Source organism: Pipistrellus hanaki (assembly GCF_964339955.1).
Source record: "Pipistrellus hanaki genome assembly, chromosome: 2".
NCBI lineage: Eukaryota > Metazoa > Chordata > Mammalia > Chiroptera > Vespertilionidae > Pipistrellus > Pipistrellus hanaki.
In genome coordinates, this window is record NC_140504.1 from 34,760,195 (window position 1) to 34,784,527 (window position 24,333).

General features: G+C 38.3%; 1 protein-coding gene across 1 annotated transcript in view; it reads left to right on the top strand.

Annotated features, from left to right (window-relative positions):
• Positions 1–375: 375 nt before the first annotated feature.
• KCNMB2 (potassium calcium-activated channel subfamily M regulatory beta subunit 2) overlaps positions 376–24,333 on the top strand; it is a 227,569-nt gene continuing 203,611 nt past the window's right edge. The window contains exon 1 of the mRNA XM_084875570.1: positions 376–558. The gene's annotated coding sequence lies outside the window, so the exon portion shown is untranslated. The remainder of the gene's footprint in view (positions 559–24,333) is intronic.

The window sequence follows — 24,333 nt, forward strand, 5'->3', positions numbered from 1 at the left end:
ACACCTCTTTTCAGGAGGCATGCTCTCTCCTGGAGTGAAAGAGGGACTTGGAAATCCGATCCAGCCGGCAGGGTGGTGGTATCTGTCTGTTCCGAAGGACATCTGAGCCCTCTCTCCCTTTTTTAATATGAAAATTCGAAAGCAGTGGGGAAGTGATGCTAGACCTATCACAGCATTGCTAACAGACAGCCTATTACGGTATTTAATAAAAACAGAAACAGCATGCCTATCATAGGCTCACAGCCTTACCTCCTGCACGCTTTTCAAAAACAGTAGAGAGCAAGCTTCTAACGGAGCTTCAGATAACTAATTTCAAGCATGGCTGTCTAGCGTGCCTGCCTGTCACTATTGTCCTTCCAAACTCTTTCAGACATTTTGAGCTGGGAGTGCTTAAAGCAATGAGTTAGCGAGGGTTGTGGCATTAATGGTCCAAGCAAGGCTGTGGGCACGAGAGGTAATGATGATTACCAGTGGCTCCTCGGAGGACTGCACCGGCTCCTCCTCGCTGTCATTAAAAATTAAGCGAGGCTTTTGAGGAAGATGTGACAACTACCGGAGGTAAGATTTGCATGTAAAACAAAGGGATCTGTTGCTGTGCTTTTTGTTTGCCGGGTGCCCAGTGGGTCGTGAATTGCAGGCAGGTGCGGAGTGAGGAGCAGGCAGGGGAGAGCGGGGAGTGGGAAACGGCTCTGCGTGGAGCAAAAACACAGTGGCTAGTCTTCTGTTTTATGGCAGAAATGCCTCGAGGACAAGCTGGCTCCAGTCTCGGAGCCTGCTGAGAGTGCCTTCCACGCTGCTTTCCCCCGTGGAGTGGAATGCTTAGAGGTCACAGGCGAAAGCAGTTTGCCTCTCCGTGGTGGCTAGCTCGACCGTTAGTAGGGTTAAGTACAGACTTTTGGTGGGTGGGTGGGGGGCAAAAGGGTCCAAGAGAAATAAAGGGGAAGAGCTGTCCCTAGGACTTGAAACCTGTTAGATAAATTATTGTATTCCTCTGGTCCATGTGATTTTTAAAAGGGGGAAATGGGAAGATTACAAAGGATTTCCCTCATAAAGGAACTACTCCGGATTGAATCTATTATTAAAGAAAAGTGGGAGCCTTCATCCATTTTGCATGTGGAAAGCCTGGTCTACACTGCTTGTGTTCATGGTGTTGCTAACGCAGAGGAAGAGTTTTAGGCTAAAAAGGGGGGTTGGGTGGGGGCGTGGAGAGACTTTCTCTCTATCCCTGCTTTTGCTTTTCAACAACTGCCAGGGCTGCTGATGAAAATGGTGATTCATTAGAGATGATGAGCTAGACGGCTTATTTTTGCCTTTTCTCCTTTTTTTAAATGAACAGCATAAAAGCACAATTCTCCTTGAAAGATGAGAGGGGCAGGTGGGTTCCCAAGTCCGGTGGATAAGGAGATTTGCAGAGGAACTTGCACTGCTTTGGACTTTATGATGGGATTGGTGTAGCTCAGTGTGAAGGGGAAATGTCAGGAAATCATCTGCTGAGGTGTTTTGAAGCCAACAATGCCATGATCTAAAATGTTTCCGCAACTTGACCTAGGGTGGGAGTGTCCGTGTCTGTCATTGCACGTGACCCTCAATGTGAAGTGGCAGAGACACAGTGAAATGCATTTCTTAGCTCCGCCGGATTGTTCCTCTGGTAGACTTGCAAACTCCGCGAAGGAAAGATGTTGCTCGAGGTTTTGAAAAACACGATGTTCTGATGCATTGATTTAGTTATAGCAAATGGCAAGGATACATAGAATAATTGTATATTTTTTTAAAAAAAATAACATAATGTGCTTCTACAAGTTCTATATTCATGCAGTACTGACTAGAAATAAAAGTGAAATATAATTATAGTATGTTGGCTTCGGCTAAATACTGAAATTAAAGTTAGGTGTTCTTTTTCTCTGATGCAGTTAAGTTTGCCCATTTGCCAGCTTCTGTGTAAACACTGCCATTCAGATACAAAGTTGAAATCCTTGTCCTGTAGTGTGCTTAAAGTTGTGTGTCTATTTCCCTAATAGTGTGATGAAAATTACTGAAACTCTCTTTGCTAATCCTTATGTGATCAAGGGCGCATGAAATAACTGTATAGAATTTCTGATGCAATTGATGGCTATGACATAGTTTTCTGCTTCTGTGTGGCCAGTGGAATGTGCGACCTTGACCTTGTAAAGTACTATTCTCTAGCTAATTGTGCTCACCCGTCAAGAACCACTATACAGAGAGTTCACAATACACAAACGGAAACACGCACATTTTACTTACAGCTGCCCAAAGTTTACAACTGAATGCTATTTCCATTGTTTTCATTAATTTCATTTATTTGAAAAGGACTTTTACTGATTCTGGTCTTACCAATATCTTCTGAATCTAATCACACTATGCATTGATTATAGAAGCAATGTATGCCATAAAAATTGTCAACAGGAGAAATTATTTTGCCGTAGTCATGCTCATAACACTTCACTGCTCAACTAAAATGACTTTTCGCAATTTTTACAGATTTATGGGGAAAGTTCATATGTTAAATCTTGACGGTATATATATATATATATATATATATATATATATATATATATATAGACTGGACCCTTACAACATGAAATATATAAGAGAGATATGGCAATTTTGTTTGTTTGTTTGTTTGTTTTTGTTTCTAGGCGGTGGGGAAAGCTAAGCCAAGCAATTTAGTCAAAATGACCTACTCGGTGTTACTGACTAACTTCATTTCCTATTTACTTTGTCAATCAGAGCATTTCCAAATAGTCTTCCCTTTCAGTTTTTGCCACATCTAGTAAGAAAAAAAAAAAAAAAAGAGCGATTCTCCAGTGACACAGAAAGCAACTCTGGATTCCACCCTGACATAAAAAATAAGCAAGGCTGTAGTCTGCCTTGTTTTCACAGTCCCCAAGGGTAGCACAGTCATCATTCAGTCACCAAGACACAAGTCAGCAAGTCCAGAGTTGTCCTTGTTCGCTGCCTCTCTCAAATACACACGCAATCGGCATTCTACTTTATTAGCAGATATCGGACAAGACATTTCTCAGGTTAGCACAATCCTCTCTTTGACTATTTATCTTCTCCCATAAAAATATGATTTAAAAAAGAACCTTCCAAAATATTTGTGCTGTTAGAGCAAATATGAAGCTGACCATAACAGTGTATGTACAATTCTAATTTTAATATATACCTGTGTATGAAGAAGCACACAATTTTATTCTAATTATTAATCTGTAGGGTTGCTAATTTTTTTTAAAAGCAGGCATTATATTAATAGTCACAAAAACACTAACATAATTAAAGTTAACAACCATGTTGCCATTATCATACTTCAGATTACCCACTAAGTCTTCAGTGCAAGTTCCCAAGTCATTTGTTGGTCCAAGAAAGGCTGAGCAGAAGTGCCATTGCCCTATGAAAGGCCCTTCTTCCTTGGGTTTTTGGCACATCGTGAAAAATTCAGCATCATCCTTTCTGAGAGATTTACTCCTACATCTTAATTCAGGTTTACTAGAAAAGCTGTGTGTGTGTGTGTGTGTGTGTGTGTGTGTGTGTGTGTGTTTAATTCTCCTTACTTTATAGATAGAGCATATATTCTTTTCTGGCTGCTCATTATCTCCAAAATATTTAACTTTTGGAGTGCTCTGTGGCTCAACTATAAATCTCTTCTTTATTTATACTTACTCCCTAAATGAGTTTGATCTAGTCTCAAGATCATAGAAACCATCCATGTAGAAACAGCTCACAAATTCCAATCCCTAACTTGGACTTTTCCCCTTACCTCCATTCTCACCTATTCAACTACTTATCATGCCACTGCTTCCACTCTGGGCAAATTACCACCAGTTCTCAGATTATTGCCTATATTTTCACCATTAATCTCTTGCTTCTGCCTCCTCCCCCCCCCCCCCCCCCCCCCGCTCTCATACACACATTTTAGTCTGTATCCAACACCAGTGGTCATTTCAAAATTAAAATTAAATCTTAATATCCCTGCTCAAAAATCTCCAACATTTCCCCATCTGAATACATCTAGAAGCCAGATCCTTGCAGTGGCCCATAAGCCGTGTGTGATCAGTCCAGGTTCCTCCCTAGTTCTTCTGCTACCTCTCTCCCTTTCGCACTCCACTACAGCCATCCTGGCCTCCTGGCTTTTCCTGAAACCTGCCACGTACTCTCAAACCTCAGGGCCTTCGACTTCGCTGTGCCTGCTGCCTGAAAAACTCTTTTCCATAACCACATGATTCAGTTTCTCACTTTCTTCATGGCCCTACCAAATGTCACTTCATCAGAGAAGAGTTCCCTGAAAACCACATTTCAAATTATACCCCCTTGCACAAATCCTGTTCCTAGTCCCTGTGTCCTTTTTCTCCATAACATATCAAATCATCTCCCAATGTAGCATAGGTTGAGCTTTTATTGTCTCTCTCTCTCTCCTGCTAGAATGTAAACTCCTTGAGAGTAAGGATTTTGTTTTGTTCTCTTATATATCAGTGGTCAAATGAATGAATAAACTAATGAATATAGAAATTAAATGCTTCCCTCCCCCCATCAAAATCCATTGATAGCATTAGACTCCAAGTATAAATTTTTCAACCTCAGGGTCAAAGGTCTATGTCATAGCAGCACCCTATTACTTTTCAAAAGAGAAAGCTACGGAATACCTTAAATAAGGTCAAGGAGATTTATAAGATGATGTTTTTCTCCTCTCTATATAAGAGTGGGGAAATCACATCCCTGATTCCATTCTATGTCAAAGCAAAAAAAAAATTTTTTTCAATTGCCTGAATTTGATCTCATGCAAAATATCACTTCTTTTTTCAAAAGGACACCTTCACAGATCTATACAAATGACTATGGCATAAACACCTCCTATATATTTTTTCTGCTCTCCCTGGTGATAAGAGAAGGAGTAGAAAAAACCAGCTTGAGACTTACAGTTGGGATCAATACCCCTTTCTGAGCCTACAAGCAATAGGAATCAACCAGTATTAATTAACAAATGTACTGTTCATTTGCATTAATTTATTGCTCTCAAAATCAGCATGCTCAGTCTCATGGTCTCATTAAACACTCATAAGATACATGTTTTCAAATGATTGAAGTATAATCCAATGGTTTTATTGTACAATATGGGTACAAATAAGAATGCCCAATATTTCTAGAATGTTCTATAATCCAGGGAGTTAGTGTGATAAGAATTGGATATAGCATCTGAGGAACAAAAAGACTTGGTCTGAATCTCACCTTTGTATTTCATAGCTATGAGGTTATGGGTAAGTCTTTAAAATAATTCTGTTGTATCTCAGTTTCCTCACTGGTAATTGGCAATAGTAATACCTCCCTCTTTGGGTTGAAGATTAAAGTTATTGTGTGTCCCAGTGCCCCTTTAGAATAAATACCTGGCACACAGAAAATGCTTAAAAAATAATAGTGTTCTTACTGCTTCTGTTATTTGATCTTCACAGCATGCCTGAGTAGTAGATAGAACACTTTCCATTGAACAGATAAGAAAACTAAGATGTAGAAAAGTTAATCAAATTGCTCAAGGTCAAAGAACTAGTAAGCTATTGAAATTCACTCTTCTTCAGTCATAAAGATTTCTGATAAATAGAATGTCAGATTAATCATCTTTAATGTATTTAGTGACTACAGGCTGCCAGTGATTAGAGGAATTTTTTAGAAGGATGGATCTGAAGAAAAGAATTTTCTTTCCTTAGTGAACAAATGATGTAGAAGCCTTATGGATTCCTTCCCTAAAGAAAAAGTGGACTGAAGCTTCTGTGAAATAACTTAAATGGCAGCTAATTACTCATTAAGGAAACCTCAGTCTCTAGGAATGCAATATAATGTAGCATCTGAACACCAGCCTCACAGTCATGAAGACCTGCCCATTGCAGGTTCTTTCAACCTTGCTGAGCCTCTCTTTCTTTAGCAGAAATGTAGATGGTAACAATACATCACTCATGGGGTTGTGAGGATTAAATGAGGTAATCTGGTGCTTGGCACAAATTAAGTGCATAATACATATTACCTATCAACACCTAACTATTAATATCTAGAATGAAACTTTAAATGCTATATATATATTATGGCACTGAGAGATTTGGTTTAAATATCTTATTTAGTTCTGATTTCTTGGTATTGCATGAATCCTAGTTCATTCAATAGATAGCATTTAAAAGTTATTTAATCATCAAGGTATCACATTAGAGTTCAAGGTGTAAGATCATATAGCCAGTGCCAGAAACAGAATTTCTTGAAATGTATGAAATTTGGTTGTTTTGTATTAGGCCCAAAATGAAATAGGCAATTCTGAAAAAAAAAATTAAGAAAATGTCTGCTTTTCTGAGATAACTCAATTTTATGAATTTGTAATAAAAGAACTTTAACTAAATGCCTTCCCTCAATCTTGTCAGGTTCTAGTTTCAACATTTCCTGTCTTCATTCTGCCCTGTGACTGCACAGGCTGAATTCCTGGTGTATCAACGAGGTGAATGCATCATCATAGAATATGACTTCAGTGCAAGGTGTGCATGAAATTGGCAATTCAGATTTAACATTATGAATTTCTTAATGCCAAGATATTTACCTTCATTTAATTGCTTGATAAAGATTAGCATCTAAGACAAACTATTAGAAAACTCTCAAATACAATCCCTACATAGGCTAAACTTTCCTTTAATCATTTCTGAACTTCATCCTGCATCACCAACTCCCCATGTTTGTGTTACTAATGGCTGTATTTGTGTGGGTGTTTCTTTTAATATTTTGTCATTTCTCAAATCCGCCTCTGTAAGTGAAACTAGTTCTAACACGTATGTGTGTATGTGTGTGTGTGTGTGTGTGTGTGTGTGTGTGTGTGTTATGGTCCAACTCCTGACAACCTTATGAATGAGTAATGTCTACAATGCTCTGTCCTCAACAGCTCTGGGAAGCTCCTACAGACTCATGCCTATGGCTTTTTTATGGAGTCAGTCCTTCTCATATCTGGACCTTCTCATTTCCTGCTACCTTCTATTTTTCCCAGTATTATTGTCTTTTCCATAGTAGTCTATCTTCTAACAATGTGCCTAAAGTAGGATAGTTTCAGTTTTGTCATTTTTGCCTCCATCAATGTTTAATATAATTTGCGCTAGGACTCACTTTTTCATCTTCTGGCAGTTTAAGGTATCCAGAGAGCTCTCCTCCAACACCATATTTCAAATGAATTAATTACTTTTCTATAATTTGAGTAGTAAAAAGTATACTTTCCATTGTCCACTGTCCAACTTTCACATCTGTGCATAGTAATTGGGAATATGAGGGTGTGAGTAATCTTGGCCTTGGTTTTTAATGACATCTTTGCTCTAGGTGATCTTTCCTAATTATTCTGTTGCTGTAGTATCTCTCTCCAAAAGTGTGAGGATTTTATTGTCATAAAAATGTCATGATTTTCAAGATTTGGTTTTTTTTTAAAAATCTTCAGAAAATATTGCTCCTCTTTACTGCAAGAATACTCTGTGCATAGTTCTACCATGGCTCTTAGCACTCTGTGCTGATCTTTGGTTTACTAATTTGCTCCTCTTCTCCCCAGTAAGCGCCTAGAGGTTAAAGACTAGGTCATAGTCATTGCAGTATTTTCAATGCCTAGCAGAGTTCTTGGCAGTAGTTAGTGCTCAATAAGTATTTCTTGAATGAATTGAATCACTGATTATATATATATATATATATATATATATATATATATATATATATATATATATATGACATCTTAGTGTCCAGTTTGACCAAGTGGACAAATAAATCATGCACCTCAGAAATGTTGCTACATGGGACTATCTTACAATAATAAAGCCCTGGACCTGCCATGTGCTTACTAACACCTCATTCTCCTCTCCTCTGTATGTTCTCAGGCTCATATCAGATGCTTCTTTTGGCACTTTCCCCATCCCTTCCTCTTACTATCGGCCCACAGCTGCTACCTTATCTTCTAAATAGCCTGATGGAGCCTTTCATTTAAAGCTAACTTTAAGTCTGACAGCCTCCAACAGCAAATGCCTAAGCCCCCTCCTCATCAAAGCTAGGGTGACAGATGAGCCCCAGTGAAAATTCCAGCTCAGGGGGGAGGGGAGTAAATAAATCAACTGTCAAAATGTCAAGGCTGCTGACTTCTTAGGAAAGAAAGAGATGATGCTTGTATTGCTAGACAGGAGTGCTTTGGTTTACATTTGCTAGCATTTGTTCTAAATAGGGAAAATGTCAGATGAATCCCAAAAGCAGGCTCCTTGACGTCTTGGTGTTTTCCTCATTGTAAAATTAAGACTCCAGAATATTCTGGACATGGGAGCTCATTTTTGGTTTTCAACAAATCCATTTGATTTGTAAAAAAAAAAAAAAAAAAAAAAAAAAAAAAAAGAATAGCCAGGCAACTAAAATACACCACTAAACTTTAAAGTGTAAATTTTAGCCCAGGTAACTAGGTTGTAAACTCCTTGAGGGCAGACACTATGTATTTATAAATCTTAGGTGAACCAAACTGTGTTAAATATATACAATTTTTTTTAAATAACGTTTTTGGCTGATACACTTTTCATTTTACCCTGTTCCCTGAGGTAATGACATATTGGATAAGTCAGGAAAAATTCTTATTATTGCTTAGCTGATGTGGCCCAGTGGTTGAGTGTTGACCTACTCAACCAGGAGTTTACGATTCAATTCCCCATCAGGCATATGCCTGGATTGCAGGTTTGATCCCTAGTGGGGGGCATGCAGGAGGCAGCTGATCAATGATTCTCTCTCATCTTTGATGCTTCTATTTCTCCCTCCCTCTTCCTTCCTCTCTGAAATCAATAAAAACATATTTTCACTTATTATTGTTATTTACAAGGCTGTATGGCAATGAAGGGGTCTAGAAACCACACAAATCTGAATTACCCTTGTGCACTGGGTGCAGATAGGGCTCTTAGGAAAGAAGAAAAAAAGAAGGGAATGGAAATATCTGATATTGCCTGTTTATTTATAGAATCACTAGAGGCCTGGTGCACAAAATTCATGCCTGGGGGTGGGTGAGAGGAGGTGGGCGGGGGTCCCCTCAGCCCAACCTGCACTCTCTCCAATCTGGGACCCCTCAGGGAATGTCTGACTGCCAATTTAGGCTTGAACCTGGTTTATGGCCTAAACCAGCAGTTGGATATCCCTCTCACAATCTGAGACCTCTCGCTCCTAACAGCTCACCTGCCTGCCTGCCTTCCTGATTGCCCCTAACTGCCTTCCCTACCAGCCTGATCACCCCTAACCACCTCTACCTGTGGGCCTGATCACCCTAACTGGGCCCCCCCCCCCCCGCTGTCGCTAACTACCCCCCCATTACTAGCCTGATCACCCCTTACTTCTCCCCCTGCTAGCCTGGTTGCCCCCAACTGCCTCACCTGCTGGCCTGGTCGCCCAACGCAGCCTGTTGTTCAGTCATTTAGTCATCCCTCAATAAACCCCCTGCTGGCCTGGTTGCCCCACACAGCTTGCTGTTCAGTCTTTTTATCATCCCTCACTAACCCCCAGCCAGCCTTGTCACCCCACATAACTTGCTGTTCGGTTATCCATCTGGTTGTTTCAGTCTTGACAGCCCTTGGCTTTTTATATATTAGGATATTACTCACAGACTTTCTTTGATTGGAAATGATTTACAAAACCAATCCATGTAGAATTCTATCAAAGAAAGATTAATTTTGGAAATTTGTCAAAATACATCTCTTACTACACTGAATGTGTCTGGGAAATTTCATTGTACATAGTTCAGAACTTTCTGTCTAATAAAGAAGAAATATGCTAATTGACCCTCACGCTCTCACAAAGATGTTGGTGCCCACAGCCAATAAGGAGGAAATATGCTAATTGACTGTCCCGCCCTCAAAGATGGCAGCATCCACAGCCACAGGATGGCAGTGCCCAGTCCCCTCAGCCCTGCCAGAGTGGCAGGCAAGTGGCAAGGCTGAGCCCACCTCCAGGTGGGCCCAGCCACTTCGTGTGCCTGCCTCCAGAGTTCCCCATCACCTCAGCTCACCAGCCACCCAGGGCTGGCCCAAGGCACAGGCAATCCTTGGATGGCAGCTGCCCAGCCAAAGCCTGTGGTGCAGGCAAACCTCATATGGTGGCTGCCCAGCCTCTCAGGCTTGGTCCAAGGTTCAGGTAACTAAAGCTTGCACTACCAGCAATGGCAGCAGCAGAGGTGTGATTGGGGCATTGCCTTCCCCTGATTGCTGGGTCGCTTCCCACCACTGAAGGCTCCTGGACTGTGAAAAGGACAAGCCGGGCTGAAGGACCCCCTCTCCAGTGCATGAATTTTCATGCACCGGGCCTCTAGTTACAAATAATGACTTTGGTTTTGTCAGACTTTTAAGTCTCTTTTTTTATTATTATTAAAATTTTCACTCAGAATCTGGTAAAGGTCAAGTGCCTGACTCTATAACTCTTATCCACAAAGGGTAAAGCATCTTTCAAAGTGAAACTCAAAGAATGTTAAAAAATAGACAGCAATTTAAATGCAAATATGGATTCTTCCTTGCTTTGCATAGATGCAGAGGATCATTCTGTACCACTGTATAAGGCACGTAATGAGAAGGAGAGAGAAGCAGTTGGTAAATCTTGCCAGTGAGATAATTCTTAAATGTCTTGAGTTTGGTTTTGCCTATGCATCTGAAAATTTCTTACCATGTAAAGAATATGTAGCTCCAGCAAGCTGAAGTATAGTTTCCTTCCTTAGGGGACTGTATTTCTGTATTAAATCTGGAGTCATTGAATGTTCTTGGATTTTTTTCATTTCCTAGTATATTACAAGTGGAGAAATGAAGGAGGAGGGGAAGCAACAGCCTGACAGCCAGAAGAAAATAATACCTAACTTCAGGGGCAAAATTGTAAAAGGATGGATCAGGTTTCTTCCTGTCAGTGGAGATGATCCATGACTGGTGTAACTTCGCTTCCCAGTGGTTTTATTTGATCCTTTGTGGTGCTTGGGAACAGTCACATGGGCTCTCTGTGTAGACAACTCAAGGTAATTATTTTCTTTAAAAACATAAAAAAAAAAAACAGCACAGGACTTACTTCTCAGTTGGGATGAATCAAAAGAAAAGTTAAGAGAGAAATAAAGTTTATATCTACAGGAGAAGGAAGGCTTAGATAAAATGTTGCCAAACTTGAGAATATCTTTTTGGACATATAAAAAGGTAACAATACCCTGAATACCCTGGATACAGAGAACACTGCCTAGAGAATGTCTATCATAACCAATCTCAATTGTTGAGGCCTATTTCTCCATTGACAGGTAAGTCTAGTGCATGTAGGGCTGAAACTGAAAACAAAAATGGTATTAAAAAAATAGAAGTTGTACTCTAGTTCATATGCCCATATGAAAAGCTGCCTTATGTGTAATTTGATTTCAGATGTTTAGTTTATTAAAAGAAGGTTCTTCCTCTAGAACTATGAATGTGCTCAGATGTCCATATTATTTTTGGAAAAAAATCTATTCTCTATCCTGCTACCCTTTAATTGATCAGTCCTTGTTTCATGTCTGCATTCAATTATTCATTGATTTATTCATCAAATATTTATTCAACATCTATGGACTAGGTGTGGAGCCAAAGCAGAAGAGAGCTGCTCCTAACCATGAGGTGACAATCCTGAATGAGATAGACATTATTCAAATGGTCACACAAATAAATGTAAAGTTAGAAATGTAATAAGTGCTAAGTGATTATTTAATTGAAGACATTAATGTAGTCAAGGACATAAGTGGAAATTCCTCTGAGGAAGATATGACTCAGATGCTAAATGAAGGAGCATAAACGGGATGGGTGAAAGCAAGTGTGAAGCCAGCAAGAGTTAGAGGGAAGCTTTCTAGGCAGAGAAAAAAGCATGGCACCTGTACTCACTCAACATTTATCAAGGTGTGTGTGTGTGTTGTGTGCACGCGCATGTACAGGGAGGGAGACAGAGACATAGAGAGAAAGAATTTCCTGCCCTTGGTGAAGCTTGCATTCTAGTGTACAGCAATTAATAAAAAAATTAATAAATGAGACTTAAAAAAAAACTGTCACAGAGTATAGATGAGAACAGTGCCTCTGTAGAGGGACAGTGTGGATGGAGGGTAGGGAAAAACAGCATATGGTTTGAGACAAGGCTGGAGAGGTAGAAAAGAGCCCAGCTAGCTAAGACCTTACAGGTCAAGTTCAGTTTTGCTTTATTCTATTATAAGAGCAATGGGAAGCCATCCAAACAATTAAATAGGGTACTGAAAAGATATTGGTGTTTTGCAAAAGTGTCTCCACTGCAGTGTGGTGATTAAAATGGAGAGGAGCAAGAGTGGATGCAGAGAAGTTGCAAAGCTGCAGTAGTGATCCAGGCAGCAGTGGGAGAACAGAAAAGTGGCTAGAAGAGACGGGGTTCAAAAGTCATATGAAAGGGTTGGCAGTGGGATAAATTAGAGAGGACATGGGTAAAAAAAGAAGGAAGTATCAGGGATAATTTTAGATTTCTAACTTATATACCTAGATAGATGATGAGGTTAAGGAACACAAGAACAAGGCTAGAGTTCCCTTTCATCAAAAAACATTTTGAAGTTGTAGTCTGTGCTTACTGCCTCCACCTTTTTGCCCCCCTTCATTTTTAAGGCACTCGTGTTGAATTCTGGATAACATTTTCTGTGATGGTCCTCTTCACACTCTCCAGGAATCTCTTTACCACCCAATTTGGCTTTTTCACAATCCTCATGACCCTTGATTATTCTGCAGCATTCAACACTTTGAACCTCCTCTATCTCTCTTCTCCTCCTCTCTTTCTCTTCCTCTCTCTCTCTCTCTCTCTCTCTCTCTCTCTCTCTCTCTCTATCTCTCTCTCTCTCTCTCTCTCTCTCTCTCTCTCTCTCTCTCTATATATATATATATATATATATATATATATATTCATATATAAATACTTTTTATATAAATTTTTATACATATTTTATAGAGATAATTTTCCCTTGAAATCCTCTCTTCCCATGACATTAATTCTTTCCCTTCTCATGTTCCCTCTTACCTTACAGTTCTGTTCTATTTTTTCTCTTTGCAGGGCCCTTTCTTTTCTTTCCTTTCTTCCTTTTTTTACACTTTTTCAGTAATTGAAAATATTATCTGTCTAACTTACATCCCAAACCATCTCTCCAGCTGTGAACTTACTCCCCAACCCAAGCCCTATTGCCTGCTACCTTGTAGACATTTCTTGTGGCTACATCATTACACATCAAAATTCAACTAAGACTGAATAAACCCACTTTGCCTGTTCTCTGATTTTTTAAAAGTGTTGTCCTTAGTCCTAACCGGTTCGGCTCAGTGGATAGAGCATCGGCCTGTGGACTGAAGGGTCCCAGGTTCGATTCTGGTCAAGGGCATGTACCCTGGTTGTGGGCACATCCCTAGTAGGGAGTGTGCAGGAGGCAGCTGATGGATATTTCTAACTCTCTATTCCTCTCCCTCTCCTTCTCCCTTCCTCTCTGTAAAAAATAAATAATAACAAAAAAGTGTCATCCTTAAATCACATGAACAAGAAAGCCCTGGCCAGGTGCTCTGTTGATTAGAGTATAAACCTGATACACTAAGATTGTGAGTTCTATCCTGGGTCAGGACATATAGAAGAATCAACCAATGAATGCATAAATAAGTGGGACAAGTTTCTCTCCTCTCTCTCTCCCTCTCTCTCTCTCTCTCTCTCTCTCTCTCTCTCTCTCTCTCTCTCTCCCCCCTCTCTCTCTACTCAAATAAATAAATTTAAAAATTCCTACACAAGAATTACCTAGGAAGTTTTTTAAAAATGTCAACTTATGTGAATTATATTTAACAAAGTCTAGAAATTTAACAAATGGCTTAGGTACACCTATTATACATAATTTTTTGAAAAACTTCTCTAATTCCTCCCACCCCAGTTTTCTTCTGCATGGACTTTCCTAATGAATAGTTCCAAACATGACCTTGATTATGGGACTTCCCTAGTCACAGCTCCTCAGTGGCTCTTCCTTAACCAACCAAATAAAGTTTCCCAGGACCGGACATCACCAAACTCCAATATGTGCTGTCTAGATAAATTTTCAACCCAAACTTTACTTCCCTTCTTTCATCCTGTGTTACAACTGAGCTATACTTCTTGCCACCCTGGAAACATATCTATGATCCTCGTGTGTCTATCTCTTGGCCTAACCCTTTCAAACATACAAGAAAGGTCTCTCTCCTCTTTCATTTTCACCTGTCAAACTCTTAAGTAGCTCCTCTTGGGTAAAACCTTCTCTCATCCCTTTTTAATTTTTCCCTTCTCTTTCCATTCCTTGCTCTCCAGGCTAAAAGGGACCTCTCCAGCCTCCAAAATCTTTCAGCAGGTTTTACTTTTTGCTACTTACTTATCACATATATCATTTTTTAAAGTATTTTTTATTGATTTCATAAAGGAAGGGAGAGGAAGAAAGAGAGACAGAAACATCAATGGTGAGAGAGAATCATTGATTAACTGCCTCCTGCACACCTCACACTGGGATTGAGTGTACAACCTGGGCATGTGCCCTGACCAGGAATTGAACCATGATCTCCTGGTTCACGGTCAACACTCAACCTTGAGCCCTGCCAGCCAGGCCATTTTTTTTTTCTACTTATAGATCTCATGAAGAGAGAGAGAGAGTATATTTTATGAAAAGACAGATTTATGGAGTAAAAATAGAGATTGTTCAAAATTCACTTAGTGTGTGTCCTTTAACAAATTATTTAACTTTTCTGAGCTATATCTCTATTTGTTAAGTGGGATAATGTCACATTATAGGATTTTGTATATTGTATAACTTGTATAAGTTGAGTGTCTTGTCAAAAGTCAACCCATGTGAAATTGCCTATATTCAATTATTTTCACCTCTAAAAATGGAAATTTTATGATAGCTAGAAGTCCTTTGTATTTTAGTACGCTTTCCTTTAAAATATTCATGCTGTACTTTGCATCCACTTCACACGTCCACTTCTTGCCTATTAAATATGTATATAATATGAATATAATAATGTTATCATTCTTGTCTTGAAGAGATAATTAAAGAGAATTGCACTAGCACCAAGAAGGCATACTATTAATCTACGTCAGTGCTTACCCTTGCCTGTTCCTTTTCCAAAAGCAGGTGAACAAACAGCTATTTTAACAGTAAGATAAAGCAAGCTCTTTTCTAATGAGAGTTCTGTTAAATAAAGGTCAGCAAGAAAAGTAACAACACTCATTGTCTCTTGTTTATGGTCCATCTGGGCATCATGGGAACTTGCTCAGATTTCCCTCCTGAGCATTACCTTACAATGAGTTTATCTAAATCAAATTACAGCCCACTCTGGCTGGGACTCTTTGTCATTAATCAGAATAGCAATGATATTTCAACTGCAATTTCCAAGAAAGGTATGCACATTTTGCTCCTTCAGCTAACTTTCTTTACCACTGCAACATTATGAAAAAGCCTCTTGTCTAATTAACCCAAAGGAAACTCTTAACTTAAGAAGGTCATTATTACAATGGTTATAAAAGGTAAATGAGCTAGGAAGAAGTTGATATTGCTTTTATGTTCTTTCTAAGTGTTGTCTTCAGACTTATCAGCCCAAGGAAAGAGTCTTTGTGGAATGTTCCTTTGTTAAAAATAAAATAATTGTGCCAACAATGTATTATGTTAAAGGAGGTACTCAAGGAGATTACAAATTACTCAGGAATTATGTCAAGATCCAGGAGTTAGGAGTCAGATAAATTCCATAAGAAAGGTACACAGTGCTTTGGGTATTTTAATGGATAGAGAAAAATTATAGATAGAAGCTAAGAAAAGAACAAATCTCCAAGAAGAAATACAAGTATTAACGAGTTATAGTTTATCCCCTCCCCTTCTCTCCTCTCCTCTCTTATCATCCCCTCCCCTTCTCTCTCTCTCTCTCTCTCTCTCTCTCTCTCTCTCTCTCTCTCTCTCTCTCTCTCTCTCTCTCTGTCTCTCCCTCTCTCTCTCTCTTTCTCTCTTGCTCTCTGTGGCAGTTATGTTACAATGAACAAGTTAATTAAGATATGTGTGCCTCACTTTCATGCTCAATAAAATGGGGCCATGATACTTGCCATCAAGAGATTTTGATGTTAAATGCAATTATGTATGCAAGTTGGCTAGCATAGTGTAGCATGTATTAGCCTCTCGAGGAATGTCACCTGCTGTTATTAATGTGAATAATCCTGTCAAATATTACAGAGTTAAAGAGAATAGACTTTGGATTTTGTGCTTTTAGACTTTACCAAGTCAATGGCAAAATGGAAGATCATTTTTCAAAACAATTTTAAACATCAAAATATGTGCAATGGCATTAAAAGACTGGGCAGATAGATGGTGAAGAAGCAGGTCATTCTTTCAAGGATTTTTTTTCTTCCAAAGGAAGGCAAGAGTCAGAAGAGTTGACAAAGAACCAGTAAAGAAGCACGGTTACTTTAGATATTCTTTCTTCCCAGAGGCTGGCTATGAGGGCTTTTGGGTAGTTGATGAAATATCTTACCTTATTTTGTACATTACAAATGGAATTCATCTCCTATGAGTCACAATTCTGGGTGATGGGCATCATCACCCTCATTTTTAGACAGGAAAGCTGAAGTTCAAAGACATTGAAAGTACCTGCCCCAAGTCCTACAGCAAATAATGGCAGACCCAGCCTTCCCATTAGTTCCTCTGACTTTAAACCCTAGGTGACACTGCCTCATGTAACTATGAACCAATCATCTCTGCCTCTGGAGTCTGCTTCACCAAGATAATAGACATTCCCAGAGAGAATACCTGTTTAGTTTTTTTAAAATGTATCTTTATTGTTGAAAATATTACAGATGTCCCCCTTTTATTCACATTGACTCCTTCTAGCTCACTCCTACCTTCCACTCCAGGCCTTTGCCACACTATTTTCATGCCCATGGATTACACATATATGCATGCAAGTTCTTTTTGTTAATTTCTTCCAACCCACCACTACTTTCCCTCTGAGATTTGACAGTCTGTTTCATGCTTCTATGTTTCTGGGTCTGTTTTTGCTCATCAGTTTATTTTATTCTTTAGATTCCACAAATGAGTGAGATCATGTGATATTTGTCTTTCTCTGATTGGCTTAGCATAATATGCTCCAGGTCCCTCCATGCTGTCTCAAAGGGTAAAAGATCCTTCTTTTTCACTGCTGCATACCGTATTTTCCAGCGTATAAGAAGACCCCCTAATTTTACAGTTAAAACATAGGTTTAGGCCTATATTTGCTGTATAAGACTACCCCCCACTTCAAAGAAAAGACTTACTTTGCCATCAAGATCTGCAGGTAATTTTTGTGCAATTTTGGTCTTTTGCCTCCGATTTTCGGTTGACTTTTTTTCGTTTCAAAAGTCGTCTTATACGCCGGAAAATACGGTAATTTTCTATAATGTAAGTGTACCACAGCTTAGTTATCCACTTATCTACTAATGGGCACTTGGGTTGTTTTAAGATCTTAGCTATTATAGATTGAACTACTATGAACATAGATGTGATTATATTTTTTCTAATTGGTGTTTTGGATTCTTTAATGAATTGTGTTGGGAAAATTGGATAGATACATGCAAAAAATGAAACTAGACCACCATACACAAGAATAAACTCAAAATGGATAAGAGACTTAAATGTAAGTCGTGAAACCATAACTCCTAGAAGAAACCATAGACAGCAAAATCTACAACATCTCTTGTAGTAATATGTTTGCTGATGCATTTCTTAGGGCAAAGAAAACTAAGGAGAAAATAAACAAATGGGTCTACATCAAAATAAAAAGCTTCTGCATAGCAAAAAAAAAATCAAAAATGAAAAGGGAGCCCACGTATGGGAGAACATATTTGTCAATGATATATCTGATAAGGGATTAATATCCAAAATATATAAGGAACTCATACAACTTAACTAAAGAAAGACAAACAATCCAGTTTAAAAATAGTCAAAGGACCTAAATAGACACCTCTCCAAAATGGACTTAAAGATAGCCAAGTGACATATGAAAAAATGCTTAGTCACTACTCATCTGAGAGATGCAAATCAAAATGACAATGAGATATCACCTCACACCTGGTAGAATGGCTAACTTCAACAAATCAACAAATGCAAATACTGGAGAGAATGTAGAGAAAAGAACATCCTAGTGTACTGCTGGTGGGAATGTAGATTGGTGCAGATATTATGGAAACCAGTATGGAGTTTCCTCAAAAAATTAAATATGGAATTGCAATTTGACGTAGTGATCTCAATTCTAGGACTATATCCTAGGTTTTTATTTTTTTACATGTTCACAGTTAACAAGACTTTTATAAAATCTACAAGGATGCACACCATTTACTGAGTACTTTGTAGATGATAGGAACTTTGCACAATAATATCAGCGGTAGTTTATGAGCCCTGAATAGGTAAGTGCAAGGCATTGTGCTAAGCATTTGATATGCATTCTTTCATTTACAGCTCAGAGCAGCCCCAGGATATTAGTGCTCCTATGATTCCCATTTATACATGAGACAACTGAGTCTCAGAAGGAGTGACCAGCTTGCTCAAATGAAATAATACATCTTGTAGATAGGATTCAAGCTAGAGTCAGCCTAACTCCAACATTTTCAAGCATTTCATTGGATACCTTCTGGCCATTTGATACCTTTTCTGCCCAGGTGCCAATATGTACTGTCCCCAAGTGTGCAGACCTAGAGTGCGGGGCCTGCCCAGAGTTCCAAGAAGCAGAGAGAAGCACGTGACTCACACACAAAGGTCTTACAAGGCAGCTGACCCATGCAATCTGCTTTCCTGTGGATTAACATCTATCTCTGCTCTTTCCTTCCTCACTAAGTAAACCCCTAATGCATGGTGCTGGCCCTCTTCCAGATGCTGACTAAGGTTTACAGACACACTTCTCAATGGTAACTATGAAAGAATGATTTAAAAGCACTCATACCACAAGCTACCACATTGAGAAGTTGTGAAAGAAAAAGGAGAGAGGCAAATAAGCAAAATGTTTTAACAACTTTCACATAGTTTTCCTTAACATAGCATCACATTGTTTTTCTATTATTCTTCAGTTTTATCTTTTGAATAACAAAAAAAATGATTCTATTCTTCTGCCACCAGTTTCTAAGATAACTCAGGTTGATATCCCCTTTCAGATAAAATATAAATTATGTTCCAATTCTCTTCACCTAAAACTTTCCATAACTCAGCATGACCTATCTGTGGTATCATAAGCTTTATTTCCTCCCCATCCCATTTTCCCAAAGTCAGTGTGCATTTGAGCTACTTTGTTATGAAATCACCTTTCCCCATCTAGATGGAACTTGGAACATAAGTCCTTCTATTTCCATAACTTTTGTAATGCTTTAACTCAAGCAAATATAATAATTATTTTTGCTTTTGTTTTTTGTTAGATTATAAATATTCAAACACCCGATTACCCTGAAATATTATAATTTGTATTCAAAAGCAAATGACCTAATACATTACACATTTTAAGCCTCACTAGTATGCTAGATTTGTGAATAAATACCACAGTGAATTCTGACAATGCCCTTAATGGTGCTTAGATTTCTTTCTCCTTTGCTAGGTAGTGCAGAGCTTGATGTTATCCATATTTCAAAGGAATAATAAGAGCTAAGGGTTTCTTACTGGTAGTCCTTTAATAAAGAGAAGTATAAAAAAATTACCCTGTGCCACAGTGTTACCTTGGCTCATTTTTATCACTGCTTGTCAACAATCTCTTTCTAAAATGATGTTGAATTAATTTATATTCACAAAGCAAATTTTAATAAAACATTAAAATGAATTTCAAACTGAATCTTCACCTAATTCTTGAACTTCCAAATTGCTGTTCATCTCAAGTCAGTTAAGACTTATGACAGATACACAACATGTGAGGAAGAAAACAGACTTCCTGTATTATCCAACTTAGGTGCCATCTGGCACCATGCTATGAAATAAAATTAAAAAATCTAGTTTGAAGCTAGTCTTGGCTGGATGTGTTTTTACAAGATTTGATGAAAAACTATGAAACATAAAATAGATTTTGGCCAACATAGGTTTTTAGTATTGCCTGTTGAAAACAAAATTTAAAAACAGATACATGGATAAGCCACGTGAATGCAAGAAATGATGGGGATATGCCCCAGAGACAGAAAGGGACACCTTGTGACCCAGCCAGTGTGGCTCAGCGGCTGAGAATTGACATATAAACCAGGAGGTCACAGTTCAATTCCAGATTAAGGCACATGCCTGGGTTGCAGGCTCAATTCTCAATTGGGGGGGGAGGGTGCAGGAAGCACTGGATCAATGATTTTCTCTCATCATTAATGTTTCTCCCTCCCTCTCTCTCTCCTTTCCTCTCTGACATCAATAAAAATATATTTTAAAAAATAATAAGAAAAGGACAGCTTGTGGTTGAGCACAAGAATGTCACCCAGCACTGAATATTCTCTAGTTAGCTCCGAATAGTCTTTATAGATAGATGATAGATAAGTAGATAGATAGATAGATAGATAGATAGATATAGACAGATAGATCATAGATCTATCTGTATATTCCTTTCTTTTTCTCTGATGCAGAATAAATAACCAATTGCAAATCAACTTAATTTGATTTTTTTTAAACAATCAATTATTGATTCCCTTTCAAGAGACAGCACATGTGCTTTTGATTTTTCTTAAAAATAAAGATCTCAAATTTACACTGATTCTATGAAGTAAGAATATTTCACGTTCAGTCAGTGGCCTAGAAAGATGCTAAGATTGATAAAAAGATTAGAAGGCCTGTTCCTTTGCCCTGAAATTCCTTGCAAACCAGCATTGATTATTATTCAAAAGAAAGTACTGGTGTGTTCCCCCAAGCATTTGGGTGTTGTATAAAGAACATAGGGTCCCTTCCCTCTGCAAGTGGCTTTGTCATAGATGGGAGTCCTCTAGAGAGGACCTCATGAGGCTGTGGAATTAATCCTTCTTCAGCAGTTAGCTGATAAAAATATATGACCAAATCCGCTGAAACTGGTTTGGCTCAGTGGATAGTGTCGGTCTGCCGACTGAAAGGTCCCAGGTTCGATTCCGGTCAAGGGCATGTACATTGGTTTCAGGCACATCCCCAGTAGGGGGTGTGCAGGAGGCAGCTGGTCGATGATTCTCTCTCATCGATGTTTCTAGCTATCTATCTCCCTCTCCCTTCCTCTCTGTGAAAAGTCAATAAAATATATTTTAAAAAAAAAAGAATCCAAGGTTCCTGTCAATTTAACTGGGATTTTTTTTTTTTTAAAAAGACAGTGTCTTAGTAAAGCAACAAGCAGACTGTAAAATTACAGCGGGGAGAGTAGGGAGATCTGGGGGAGATAAGAGATCAACCGTAGGACTTGTATACATGCATATAAGTACAACCAATGGACACAAAACTCTGGGGAGGGAGGGTATGTATGGGGGGGGGCAATGTTAAAATATGTACACAGATAATAATTTAATTTAAAAAATTAAAAAATTAAAAAGACAGTGTCTTCAGAATGAAAAGAGAAATTATGTAAATGATGAACTGGCAGACAAGAGGAGCTGGCATATTAAAAAAGTGTCCTCACACACTATAGCTGAAACCCACCACACTACCTGCTGCTCAGGTTGACTCTACAACTGGAAAATTACAAGAACAACGAGAGTGAAAAGAAAGAATAAACAGACATTGTACTACTTTTTAGGAATAAATAGCTCTTCACTATCCACAAAATTTCCCCTAGCAAAGAGTCTTCTTTCCTGGTCAACCAACTCACAGTGTATGAGCAGAGGGTCTAATTTAATCTAATGGGCCCCCATGATATTAAGAGCCTGAGGTTTTATATCTGGATTTGACCCCTTCTCTTCTAATACTAGCTATGTCATCTTGGATAAGTCATTTAATATTTTCATTATCAGCTTCTGCATCTATCAATAGATTCCCACAATACTGACCTTGCAGTTGTGTTCAGAAGTTTGAATGAAACGATACATATAACATATGCTAGGTGATCAATTCAAACAACTGGCTATAAATGCTTCATTTATGTTAACAAAGTTCTATGCCATTAACTTTGTTTACTCAGATATATTGTAAGTCTCTTGCTCTTACTACTAATTCTAGCCAACATATATATATATATATATATATATATATATATATATATATATGTGTGTGTGTGTGTGTGTGTGTGTGTGTGTGTGTGTGTGTATACATATACATATACATATACATATACATATACATATACATATACATATACATATACATATACATATACATATACATGATCTCTGACATCAAGGGGTTAACAATTAAATAATGAAACCTGTATGTGCTGTGATATATTAAACAGTAAAATGTGACAAATCTCATACTAGACCCATTAAGGCTAATTTTGACTTGGAGTTTGGAATAACTATGGTATAGAATACCATAGGAACATAGGAAACTGGATAATTAACCTGTGGCTTAAAAAATGTTTAAATAAGAATTATAAATGTGAAGGAGGAAATAGCTGTCTTAAAAATTACAAATATGAAATAGATATAACTTAGATATAGAAAATATAGAAGAGAGGGGGAAATTATAGAAACCCAGAGATTTTAAGCCCAGAATACTGGGAAGATGTTGATGGTCAAAAGCCAGTGAAGGATCATAGAGAAGTGAGACTGTTGGAAGAACATGAGCTCCATAAGGGGCGTGTTGAGTTTGAGGTGAAAGAAAGACATCCAGGTGAGAATGTCTCCTATGAGATTTCAGAGCCATTTTTATGGATGTGATCATTTAAACTTAGGCAATCACTTTAGGGGAGAGAACAAATCAAGACTTTAAGGACAACTAGGATAAAAATTGGGAGAGGCATCTACACTTTGGGATGCAGAGAGATATAATATTAAAAGAACTTTTAGGGACCTGGGAAAGATACCAAGAGGAGGTAGAGTCACAAAAGCCGATGGGAGGGAGAATTTCACAACCAAAATAGTCATCAGACATGTCAGGTCCTGCAGAGAGCCTGGGGATGGGGAGGACAGAGGGACTTTGTTGGCCATGCGGTGACTTCAAAGAAAGCCATTTCAGGAATGACAGAAAGCAGAAGGTAAAGTGAAAGGGAGGACAATGCATTAAATCATAGCTTGAGGGACAATGGAAGGTGTTTTATTAAGATAACAGAAGGCTGAGCACATGTGTAGATTGATGAGAAGAAGCCAGTAAAATGGATTAAAATTGAAGAATAAACAAAGGTTAATTAATATTCCAAGACCCTAGAGCAGCGTTTTTCAACTGCTGTTCCGCGGCACACTAGTGTGCCGCGAGATGTTGCCTGGTGTGCCGTAGGTGCAGACAAGACAAGAATTTTATAATTTTTCACTATTTCGTTTACTTAATATTTCATAATAAAGTAATTATAAAATACTTTCTTTGTGTTTATTTGATTCCTATTCAAGAGAATTACTTTATATATAGTCAATATAGGCACAGAGTTAAATTTTTTAACATTTTCTAATGGTGGTGTGCCTCGTGATTTTTTTCATGAAACAAGTGTGCCTTTGCCCAAAAAAGGTTGAAAAACACTGCCCTAGAGCACTGGTTATCAAGCCTTTCTGAAGGTTAGACTCAGCTAGAATTCTTACAATAATGCTAATGCCTATTCCTGATCTGCAAAAATCCTGGTTATTTAACCATCTTGGGGAGGGAGGGCATCTGTATTATCTTTAGTGCCCCCAGTGATTCTTCTATAGATCCAGCTATGAGAACCACTAACTTAGGAGAATGAATTAAGATCACAGTAGAGGGTTGCTTTTGGATGGCAGTATTTCTTCTTCCCCTAAGAAGGTAAAGAATGAATTAAGAGCAAAAACATTTTTTTTTTTTTGGGGGGGGGGGGAAGGATATTGAAAGAACTCATGAGAAATGGTTTGTCTGAGAAACTAGAACATAAGTTGCTTAGAGTCAAGTGGCAGGAATAAAGGTGAGTCATGAAAAAAAAAACCAAAACTTAAAATATCTCATGAGACTATCATGATTCCACTGGGATAAAAAAAAATAGATGCCCATTTATTGCTTCATTCTCTCTATGCTTATTGGTTGGCCCACTCGCTGGCACAGAAAAGACCTTAGTATCTTTCTTACTGCTCTTAGAAAAAGGAGAAGAAAAAGAAAGTGTACAAACATGGAAGATCTAGAAGAACAATGAATTTACAGAACTGTATAGAAGACTTTAATCAGTAGTATCAAGAGAGAAAACCTAAGCTGCAGGTTCAGATCTCTGGGGAATCACTTAGAACTTTTCCATGAAA